Source organism: Schistocerca gregaria, chromosome 4, assembly GCF_023897955.1.
Source record: "Schistocerca gregaria isolate iqSchGreg1 chromosome 4, iqSchGreg1.2, whole genome shotgun sequence".
NCBI classification, from domain to species: domain Eukaryota; kingdom Metazoa; phylum Arthropoda; class Insecta; order Orthoptera; family Acrididae; genus Schistocerca; species Schistocerca gregaria.
Window position 1 is genome coordinate 135,677,664 of NC_064923.1, and position 12,798 is coordinate 135,690,461.

Sequence of the window (12,798 nt, forward strand, 5' to 3'; positions counted from 1 at the left end):
GCTTCAAACGGTGTGCTTTGAACGTTTCCTACGAGTCCAGTAGTAGTTTCCAATGCACCACTGCAGTATTAATGTTACCCTTGGACCTTCAAATTGACGATGAAACCAGGAAATTGCTTCGGGAACGTTTGCAACAGTCACCATGCCGATTTCTACCGAGGGGTGTTACCCTTCCCTCGGTCTGTTCTTTGAAACTCTCCTGGAAGACCAATAGTAATTTCAGATGCTCCACTGCAGATTTACTGTAACTCTTGGACCTTCACATTGACGATGAAACACAGAAATTGCATCGGGACATAATACAAATGGCAGCATGCCGACTTCTGTCCAGGGGATTAAAAATTCCAATGGTCTGTGCTTGGAACAGTTCCTGGTAGTCCAGTAGTAGGTTCTGATTCATCACAGTAGGGTTACCGGAAAGCTTGGACCATCACATTGACGTTGAAACACAGAAATAGCATCGGTACTGAATACAACATTCACCACGCAGCCTTATGTCCAGACGATATCGCTTCAAACGGTCTCCGCTTGGTACCTTTCCTGGGAGTCCAGTAGTCGTTTTCGATCCACTGCTGCAGGTTTACTGTTACCCTTTGACCTTTACATTAACGATACAACACGTAATGAGGTTCGAAAGTGAATGCGAAAGCCCCCATGCCGTGTTCTGTTTGAGCGAGTAACGCACAAACGATCTGTGCGTTGAACCTCTTCCAGAAGTCCAGTAGTAGTTTCCGGTGCACAAATGCAGATAACCTGTACCCCTTGAACCTACAATTGTCGATGAAACACAGAAATTCCATCTGGATTGAGTACAACAGGCACCATGCCGATTTCATTCTAGTGGAGTAACGCTTCAAAATTTCAGTGCTTCAAACCATTCCTGGGAATGCAGTAGTATTTTCCGCTGCACCACTGCAGGTTTACTGTAACCCTTTGCACCTTCACATAGACGACTAAAGACACAAAATTCATCGGGATTCATAACAACAGGCACCATGTCAACTTCCGTCCGGACGAGTAACGTTTCAAACCCTCCATGCTTAGGACCTATCCTCGGAGGTCAGTAGTAGTTTCCGTTGACCACTGCAGGTTTACTGTAACCCTTTTACCTTCGCATTAACGATGAAACACAGAAATTGCACTGGGATAGAATAAAACAGGCACCATGCTGACTTCTGTCCGGGCGAAAAACGCATCAGACGGTCTGTGCTTGGAACATTTCCTGGCAGTCCAGTAGTACCTTCCGAGGCACCACTGCATGTTTACTGTAATTCTTGAACCATCACAGTGACGATAAACCACAGAAATTTCATCGCGATTGAATATAACCGGCATCATGACGATTTATGTCCATCCGAGTATATTTTCAAACGGTGTGAGCTTGGAACCATTCCTCGGAGACCAGTAGTTTTTCCGATGCATTACTGCATTACTGTAGGTACACTGTTACCAATGGACCTTCACATTGACGACAAAACACAGAAATTATATCGCGATTGTATACAACATGCATCTTGCCTGCATCTATCCAGGCGAGTAACGCTTCAAGCGGTCTCTGCTTGGAGCCTTTTCTGTGAGTCCAGTAGCAGTTTCCGATGCACCACTGAAGGTTTACTGTTACCCTTCAATCTTCACATTGGCGATAAAACACAGTAACTGCATCGGGATTTATACAACAGGCATCACGCCGACTTATGTCCATCCGAGTAACGCTACAAACGGTGTTTGCTTAGAACGTTTCCTCGGAGTCCAGTAGAAGTTTCCGATGCACCACTGCAAGTAAACTGTAACAATTGGACCTTCATATTGACGATAAAACACAGAAATTGCATCGTGATTGTATACAACAGGCATCATGCCGGCCTCTGTCCATGCGAGTAACGCTTAAAACGGTCTCTGCTTGGAACCTTTTCTGGGAGTTCAGTAATTGTTTCCGATGCACCATTGCACGTTTACTGTAATCCTTGGACATTGTTATTGAATATGAAGAACAGAAATTGCATCGGGATTGAATACAACAGTCACCTCGACGACTTCTGTCCAGGCGAGTAACGGTTGATGTGGTCTGTGCCATGTACCTTTCCCGGGTGTCCAGTAGTGGTTTCCGATGCACCACTGCAGGTTTATTGTACCCTTTTGTATTTTGGCATTGGAGTTCCTTGTGTATTGATCGGGTGGAAAGTGAGTCGTCTTGTCGGTGGTTCCGTTGACTTTCTCTTGGTTGGGATATAGTTGGGGCCGACTTCCTGTCTCCCATAAGTGAACCTTAACGTTTCAAGTGCAGACCAATACCCGGAAACTTCTGGGCGCCGCTGGCTGTACTGCCTTTTCTTGTTGGTGTTTGATTCTGTATTTTAATGGCTCATAGCCGAAGGTTTAAATTTTTATGCTTTTAGTTGGATTTTAAATAATGGGCCTTCAGACGTTTTAAAATTGAAATTTCATTACTTATCAAGTGTTGCATAGTTTGGACCTTCAGTCACATTTAAAATATTTTTTGTGGCTAAAGCTTTGGGCCTTCTGCCTTTGGAAAATTCATTGTAGTTGTGTTTCCCAATCATTGGCCTTCAGCCGTCTTAAAATTTAAATTCCTTCCTTGTTAAATCTTTGATTGTTTATGCCTTCAGCCTCATTTTAAAAAATTATTTAAGGATAAAACCTTGGGCTTTTTGTCTTGTAAAAATCTGTTGTTGTTGTGTTTTGAATCATGGGCCTTCAGCTGTTTTTAAAGTAATATTCCTTATCATTACGTGTTAGGTTGGTTGTTCCTTCAGCCTCCTTTTTATAAAATTATTTAAGGATAAAGCCTTGAGCCTTCTGCCTTTGAAAATTTATTGTAGTTGTGTTTTTAAATCATGGCCATTCACACATTTTTAAATTATAATTCCTTACTTGTCAAGTCTTAGATTGTTTGGGCCTTCAGCCTCATTTGAAATATTATTTAAGGATAAAACTTTGCTCTTTCTGCCTTTTGACAATTTATTCTGGTTGTGTTTTAAATCATGGGCCATCAGCCGTTTTAAAAATTAAAGGTTGTGCCCTTACGCCATAAGATTGTGTGACATATTCAGTCGATAGTTAAGGTCGGAAATCTGTGCTGTAATGTTTGGGCAACTAAATAAAGTTATATGTGTTCTAGTGTAACTGACAGCCGCTCGTTTTTGGCCCCTTTCCACAATTCCAACTACCTGTTCTGTCCTGCGGATTTAAGCAGGCGTTTCACGTTGCAATTCTCTCGCTGCTGAAATGCTGTAGAGGGATCAATTTCTTAACAGCATTATCCATGACGACGAGTGTCTATCTCATGTTCATTGGAAAAAATAAACTAGGGACCTGGCAACATGAGGACCACTCGCACACTCGATTTTGGAGATGAAGAGCTGTAATGTGTTGCAGCGGACCCCACTACAAGTACTCGTCTTACTGCATGTGAAATGGGCGCTGCACACACTATCGTGTGGTGAGTACACCACGAGCAACAATTACGTCCATATTATCCACAAAGAGTCCATGTAATGCTTGTGACTGACTTTGCACCAAAGGTCGCATTATGCCAGTGGTTGCTCCAACATTGGACAGACCGACCAGATTTCCTCCAAATCGTGCTGTTTACTGACGAGGCCTCATTTTATCGTGATGGTATTTCGAACAGCAGGACTGGCCTTGTGTGGGATGAGGAAAACCCTCACGCTTTCGTAGAGTCAGACCATCAATATGCTGTGAATATCTCAGTAGGTATGTTGGGCGGCAATCTCATTGAGCCACGTCTTCTATCTGGCTGTCTGAATGGCCACCTGTTCTAGCGGTTCGTGCAAAGAGCTCTACCTGAGTTGTTGGGAAACGTACCCTTGGCTGTGACTTCTGAAATTTTCCCGTCGTATTATACAATCACAGCGGAATAGACAGCGTCATTCGATACTCAATGACTAGATGATCTTTTACTTTCACCACCGAGGGCAGCACGTACAACTCGGCTATGCCGCGCATTTCACCACTTGACGCATGCGCTGTAGGATGCCAGTACATTTCGCATGCGCGATATTCGGCATAAATACCGCGACTGCACCTGGGCTCTTCTGGTGGCTCCCTCCCGGATGATGCCCTCCTCCCCTCCATCTACCCCTCCTACCAACTTTGAGCCTTGCCTTCCCCTCTCCTCTCATTTTCCTGTGGGCACCCTCTCTCCCTTCTCTCCCTCCCTCTCTCCCTCCTTCCATCCTTACCTCCCCTCCCCCTCTCCCTGGGCTTCCACCCCCCTCTTTTCGTTTTCTCCCCTCCTCCTCCCTGGCATCCTATCTCCCCCTCCCTCCTTCCCTCCCCCTGTTTTTTCCCTTGGCAGGCCCCCAGCTTTTCGGTGTGGACAGTGCCCCTGCAAGCGCCGAAGCCCATCTCCGCAGTGTCCGTGTCTTTCGTCCCGTCTGTGCCTCGAGTGTTTCTTCGTTTTCTGCTCCACCGTTCACCTGTGCTAGTGTTCTCTGTTCCGTGCTGTGCTGCCCGTTTTTTTTTTTTTTTTTTTTTTTTTTAACTGAAACAGTGCTGCGTCGGTGAACGACTTCAATTCTTTTTATTCTCTGTTTGTCTTCTGATTTTTGTCCTCCATGTCTGTGTTTTGAGATTATGTCTTCCTGTTTTTATCTCTTGTATGTTTCTTGTGGCCGAAGAGCGGCATATTAGGCCGCTGCCGGCCTACCTTTGTAGGTATAAAATGACAATAAAGGAAAAAAAAACTGGGCTCTTCAGTAGTTGTGTACTCACCTGATGATGGCCAGACGTCTCTGGGCCGAAATATCGTGGCATAATATCGACGGTATCCGGCTGCATACACGGAAATTATTAGAAGTACCCTTGGCTGTTCGTGAGATGATGTGGATAGAATAGGTTCGTTTGAGCAGTTACCAGACAACGCCAGGCAACAGGCTGTGGTGCGCATGCGCAGCTACGATGACGTAGGCAGCTCGTGCTTGGTGCTTGCTCTGCTCATACGCTTTTCGTCTAATTTCTGGTGGAACTTCGTGGTGGGGCATCACGTGACCATGTGCAGTCCTGCGGTATGTTGTTGAGAAGACACAGGAAATTGTACTTAGAGCAATTTTTGTATCATATCCCGCCCGAATAAAGGATGCAAATAAGGAAGCAGTTCTTGGCAAAATATCATTTCAGAATTAGACTCCACAGCTCGAAGTGCTATGGGATGAATTTGACACATTGTTTTTTAAATTCCTACTCTGCAATATTGTTATGTAGCATCTCCAACAGGTTTACATCTACACAGCACTGCAAAAAGCTAGTAGTATGGAATACAAATTTCTTGGGAAAAAACAGTTTCTTGTGTAGCTTACACCGGAATAAAGGACAATAAATTTCACAACTATTTCAAAATGTGCAAAAAATTAACAAGGACGTCTGTGAGGCAAAGAAACTGTACAGTTTATATTCTACTCTAGGATTAAATATGACGCCATGTGCGGAGTTAAAACGATAAAACACGATGTGCTGCCAGTCTACAATTTACCATAGAATGCCATTCTATAAATTTAAGATGTAAACACAAATTTAAGAAATAACGTGGAAATAATATGAAATCAGAAAATTGAAACTACAAACTTATTTGGGACTTTCATGTTTATGAGAATGTATATTAACTCACTTTAAGGGTTCCGGCCACGGAAATTTATTTTGATTTCATTTGACGTGGGAGGTGTAAACGAAGTGAACAGCAATATTTCGAAGATACGAAACATATACACGGGTCGCGTTGGGAAGATCCCCCCGCATGCGCGATTCTGGCAGCTTGGGCGCTCCAGAAACATTTTTCCGGGTAACATCCGGCTACTTGCTGCTACTGCTCATACAGCAAACAGCCACGCTTCAAGTGGCCAGAAGCGGGAGGAAGGCACTCCTCATTCAGTTCTGCGCATGCGCAGGAGCCCACTGGGGACTGATCATACGAACCTAATGTGTCGCTGCACCGTCTCACTTCCGTGTGGATGTTCGCAACAATCTCAATGCTGTATTTCCTGGTCCCTGGATTGGAATGGGAGGTCCTATTCCATGTCCCGCAAGGTCACATGAGCTGAATCCCCTTTTTTATTTCCTATGGGCATATCTAAAGTCACTTGTGTATGAGACCCCAATAGATACAGAAATGAAATTAGTTGCCGTAATTGTGATTCGAAACACACCAGGTACATTTGTGAGGGTGAGTCAGAATCTTGGCCGTTGTCATGCTTGCGTTGAAGCTGATGGCTGTCAGTTTCAGCACAATTTGTAAGCTATAGTACATAAGGCACGTTCGTTGTATCAGTGATTGTATTTGCAGTTAACTGCAACTTATGTAAATAAAAAAGTACGCAGTAACCTGATTTTATTCCTATTATCTCCTTCGCCGACCACAGGTTTCCTGCCTCAAATTGGTCAGTGCAGCATCGTCTATGTTCTGTTAAATGTTTGAACGCGTTTACGGGACCACCCTGTACGTATGCTGCAGATATTGTATATTACTTTCGTAGGAACCCTGCCTTCATACTGACTTCCACTACTGTATTAGGTACGCCTGCTGCAGGATGCATGCCGATTTTAGTTACACTGCTGGCCATTAAAATTGCTACACCACGAATATGACGTGCTACAGACGCGAAATTTAACCGACATGAAGAAGATGCTGTGATTTGCAAATGATTAGCTTTTCAGAGCATTCACACAAGGTTGGCGCCGGTGGCGACCCTACAACGTGCTGACATGAGGAATGTTTCCAACCGATTTATCATACACAAACAGCAGTTGACCGGCGTTGCCTGGTGAAACGTTGTTGTGATGCCTCGTGTAAGGAGGAGAAATGCACCCACACCGTTTCCGACTTTGATAAAGGTCGGAATATATCGCATCGCGACATTGCTGCTCGAGTTGGTCGAGATCTAATGACTGTTAGCAGAATATGGACTCGGTGGGTTCAGGGGGGTAATACGGAACGCCGTGCTGGATCCCAACGCCCTCGTATCACTAGCAGTCGAGATGGCAGGCATTTTATCCGCACGGCTGTAAGGGATCGTGCAGCCACGTCTGGATCCCTGATTCAACACATGGGGACGTTTGTAAGACATCAACCATCTGCACGAACAGTTCGACGACGTTTGCAGCACCATGGACTATCAGCTCGGAGACCATGGCTGCGGTTACCGTTGACGCTGCATCACAGACAGGAGGGCGTGCGATGGTGTACTCAACGGCGAACCTGGGCGCACGAATGGCAAAACGTCATTTTTTCGGATGAATCCAGGTTCTGTTTACAGCATCATAATGGTCGTATCAGTGTTTGGCGACATCGAGGTGAACGCACATTGTAAGCGTGTATTCATCATCGACATATTGTCGTATCACCCGGCGTGATGGTATGGGGTGCCACTGGTTACACGCCTCGGTCAGATCTTGTTCTCATTGACGGCACGTTGAACAGTGGACGTTACATTTCAGATGTGTTACGACCCGTGGATGTACCCCTCATTCGATCTCTGCGAAACCCTACATTTCAGCGGGATAATGCACGACCGCATGTTGCAGGTCCTGTACGGGCCTAATTGTTCGAATGCTGCTCTGGTCAGCACATTCTCCAGATCTCTCACCAACTGAAAACGTCTGGTCAATGGTGGCCGAGAACTGGCTCGTCATAATACGCCAGTCACTACTCTCGATGAACTGTGGTATCGTGTAGAAGGTGCATGGGCTGCTGTACCTGTACACGCCATCCAAGCTCTGTTTGACTCAATTCCCAGGCGTATCAAGGCCGTTATTACTGCCAGAGCTGGTTGTTCTGGGTACTGATTTCTCAGGATATATGCACCCAAACTGCGTTGAAATGTAATCACATGTCAGTTTTAGTATAATATATTTGTCCAATGAATGTCAGTTTATCATCTGCATTTCTTCTTGATGTAGCAATTTTAATGGCCGGTAGTGTAATAAACTCACGAATGAATATTTGTTGTGCTTTTATGTTTCACAAGTGAGAGACTTTGAGAGTGTGTTACTGTGTTGACATAACTGTGCCTTTATGAGTCGCAGTATGGCTGGCACTTTAATGTGAAAGGAGATTTCCTAATATCATTCAATTCAGCTGAAGGGTAGTTGAGTCTTATCGCGTTTGAGGTCAGATTACATCGGACCCCCTGTTCCTGGACCAGCCTTAATCTACTTCAGCCGGAGGCGCCACCCGCTGTTCCCGGCGGAATGGAGCCGGTACTACGCCGCGGGGACTGCTCGCATCGCCGGTGAGAGCGGCGGGGCGCGGCGCGGCGCAGCGGCGGCTTCGTCCATTAGTAACGCGCCGGGCTTTCACGGCGGACGAATTATGCAGATGCGTGTTGGGCCCCGACGAGCAGCCGCCCGGCCCGGCACCGGCTCGTCAGCCGCGCCGTTTTAAATTATTCGCGCGCGCGCCGGGCCGTCCGGAGCCGCGTGCAAATTCGACAGCACGCCCCGCTGAATGTTTTGTGTCGCCCAGATAGGCAACGGCCGCCGGGATATTTGCAGCCCGGGCCCGCTTAAACTTGCAGCGCGGAACACGCCGTGACGTGATTGCGTACACAGGTTTCAACTCCAATTACTTTCTTACTGGATTGCGGGACGCGGGGAAACTCTCTACAACTTGTAATAGGCCACACGCTAACGAAGTCACACCGCCCTACGTCACTAAGGGAGCTACACTGTGGGATGCGCGCAGTCACTCCATCAGAAATGTTTTCGATCTCGGCGAACAGTGGGCCCTTTCCGCGTTGTGTATTAGAACTTTTTTTTAATTTTTTTTTAGCTGCTTATTGTTTACGACCCACCGTCTAATCTCTTATGGTGGGCCGTTTGTTGCCACTTAGCCGCTGTGACTGAGTCCGGGGTCCGGTGTGACTGAAAGTAACACCACCCCGGTTCCCGTCCCCACTCACACCGTTGCCTGTGTCCCGCCACGTAAAGGTGGGCTCTATTTGTTTACATCCATTTGATATCTTTTTTGTGCAGCATTAGAAAAACTTTTAACTAATACAAAATCAAGTGAGATATTAATAAACAAAACGACAATGAGTCTCAACGATATGAAAAGAAACATGTACTTTTAAAATTTGTCACAAAATTTGTAAACCACCAGGTGTCTGTAACATACAGCGTGTGTATGTGTGGTTGTCTAATGTTATCTCTGCAAATGGAATTCTCAGACCTACAAATGATTAAAACGATCATGCTATTGGCAACCTACACATAGTGATTTCCATAAATCGAAGTATCTCGTTGTGGTTTCTTTAACTTCAATTTACTACATCATGGCAATGATTCCTATCGGAATACTGTCAGAATGAATCACAACTTGGATACTATAAATGATTTACTTTCAAAAAGCATTTAGAGTGAAAAAATTGTATAAATATGAAGTATACAATGCTGGATTCCACCCTAAATGTTGTTTCTACATTGACAGAGTATATATTTGACTTTACTTAGATGAGTTGGGTTGTTTGGGGGAGGAGACCAGACAGCTAGTTCATGGGTCTCATCGCATTCGGGAAGGATGTGGAAGGAAGTTGGCCGTGCCCTTTTAAAGGAACCATCCCGGCATTTGCCTGCAGCGATTTAGGGAAATCACGGAAAACCGAAATCAGGATGGCCGGACGCGGGATTGAACCGTCGTCCTCCCGAATGCGAGTCTAGTATGCTAACCACTGCGCCACCTCGTTCGGTTGACTTTACTTAGATCGCACCCCCTTTTTTTAGATGGACACAAAGTTGGATGATCAGCGGTGAGTATCAGAAGACCGACACCCTGATTGGCACTTTCAGAAAAAGCTCCATGGACAATCAAATGCAACTCAACACATTTACTGTGAGTGTATTCCTGTCAGCCGTACAGGAGAGCGCATATCACCTATTGAAATAGGAACAGCAGTTCTACTGCGCCGATAATCTACTCATACGGGCATCGGCCACTGTGACGATGATGTGCGTACGTACCGACAATTCTCTGCCTATAAAGTGGACACCGTATCTCGTCTGTGAACTCCCAGGGCTGAAGTTATGTCGGCACAAGGCAGAACACGAGTCAATATTTCTGTTTGCTCACTACCCAGGAATAGAAATTCGACTCAAGTATTTTTCCGTAAAGAAGCACTTTAATGTGATCAGACACCACAGAGAGCTGAAGAATCATCACTCGAATAAACTCCATTCAGGAGGAATGACTTCACACATTTCTTGTGTTGCAAGTAGCACTTCTTAAAAACTGACCACTGGATTCTACATCGTGGCTCTCTCCAATGAAGTTTCCAGTTCGATCCCCAGAGGGAAGTCTTTTCAATCGACCCCACAGGGACTGATCGACGCAGTGAAGTGCCTCTCCAGACTATACACGCGCTACCTCCTGCACACACGTTTGAGTTCGGGTGACAAATCCCAATGGCCAATACAAAACCATTACCTCCCACTAAGTAGATAATGAATCGGCCGGCCAACGACCTGAAGCTCACACTCCTTGTAGAAGATTTTCTAGAAGTCTCCATTTCCTCTCCTGCATCCTCAGCACCCGGTCAATCAAATAATGATCTCAGTTTTTCGGTAGGAAGCGTGCCGCGGCACATCCCGTCACAAGATTCCTAGAAGGTCAGCTCACTACCAACATTTGTGATCCGGTGCATTCCTTCACACTAAAACGATTTTTTTTATCTTGTTCCACTTCCAATGCTCTTTTGGCAGGTACACTATTCTCAACCTTTCATCAACCTACATGAGTGCAAGCTTCTGCCTCCACCGTCTGCTCTATGGAAATTGTGTGGCCTCCAGCAATGTAAACTGTCACCTCCTTGGTCTGCTCTCTCTCAGGGCAGTAAATGTCACCCCTGCAGAACATTACAACTCTCTTCCCAGCCCCTCTTTACACTATACCGACTTATCAGGAGCACATGGCCCACATGGCTCTTTCTATGAGTACTCAGCTATAATGACCTCCCAGACGTGTAGTACTACAAATCAAAATGTATAAATGTCTGTGAAATATTATGGGACTTAACTGCTAAGGTCATCAGTCCCTAAGTTTACACACTATTTAACATAAATTATCCTAAGAACAAACACACACACGCATGCCCGAGGGAGGACTCGAATCTCCGCCGGGACCAACCGCACAGTCCATGACTGTAGCGCCCTAGACCGCTCGGCTAATCCCGCGCGGCAGTACTACATAAATTATCAGTGTGTGCTGCTAGACATTATCAGCCGATGAAATGATTAGCGATCCAACTGTCCAGTGTAAACAATGGTCTAAAACAAATATAGATGGAAAAGAATTTACAGACTATTATATGTATGATGGAAAACTTTTTCCACCTTACAAATTAACCTTTATTGTCACAGTAAGCAAGGAATACAAGAAGAAACCGGCAAAAAGTAAACAATTATTTTAAGGTGGTGGTTTCTCTTTGGGAAATTATTTTAAAACTTTTCACATATTTTAGCTTTGTTATCACAGTAAGCAACGAATACAAGAAGAAATTGGGTAAAAGTAAACAATCCATTGTTTTAAGAAAGTGGTTCTTCTTTCAAACCAGTTGGACACATGGTTTTAAATCAATCATTTTATGTGATATATATGACAGCAGTTACGCATGTTTCCTATACTCAGCGGTAAATCTTGAAACTCCAGTGAACTGATAAGGTCTATAGCAAATTATAGTGCTAAATAACAAGAAAAAATGGGCCTGAAATTTAATGTTGCCAAAAGTACATACTGCTCCACTGATTTCATTTCGAGACCACTCATAAAAGCAGAAGTACAAACTCAAATTTACGTTACAACAATTTTGGATGTACTTACTTTCACAGTCAATGAACTCCTCAGATGATCATTACAAATATGAAAATCTCCTGGAATCATGTAGCACACAATCTGCACGCCGACTGTTGCTTGTGTCTTGCAATAGCATCGGTGGTTTGTCGCGAAAGGCACTAATACTGCAAAACAAAATTAATTAAGTGCTAGTTTGAAGCAGAAGACACCGGTACTCAAAGGGTTGAGTGTATATGTTGAGTGCAGATGAGTGTAATGTGTACAGTGTCGACTCTTACAGTGATAACAGAAGGAAGAAGGTGAAATGTAGTGCCGTCGGATACCTTTCCCCTCTCGAATAGTACCAAGGGACGAGTGGTAATCAATAATTGCATAGTCCTCACTTTATGAGACGGTGCAAAGAAATTTTGGAATCTAATTCAGGATACTAGCGCGAAGTATTGTGATCATAAATTTTACGCCATTACCCCCCTGCCTTTTCCAACGACCTTGCCGCTGTGTTAACACCGGTTCCTGTCGGATCATCGAAATTAAGCTCTGTTGGGCTGGGCTAGCACTTGGATGGATGACCATCCAGTCTGCCGAGCGCTGTTGGCAAGCGGGGTGCAATCAGCCCTTATGAGGCTAACAGAGGAGCTACTTGATCGAGAACTGACATACGGCGGGGAGAGCGGTGTGCTGACCACATGCCTCTCCGTATCCGCATCCAATGACGCCCGTCGTCTGAGGATGACACGGCGGCCGGTTGTTACCGTTGGGCCTTCATGGCCTGTTCGGGCGGAGTTTATTTTCCTACCGTCTAGCCTTTGGCGGGCAAATACTGGTGGTGAAAATTTCTTCCATCAAATTAGTTCGAACTCGTTTACCTGCTACGGGTACCATTGCACACGAGCGCTTTAGCTGTCCCTGCTACCGAGGTGGATGACACGTGATACATTAATCACAAGGAGGGGTAAATTGCTTTAAAACCCTTTCAACTG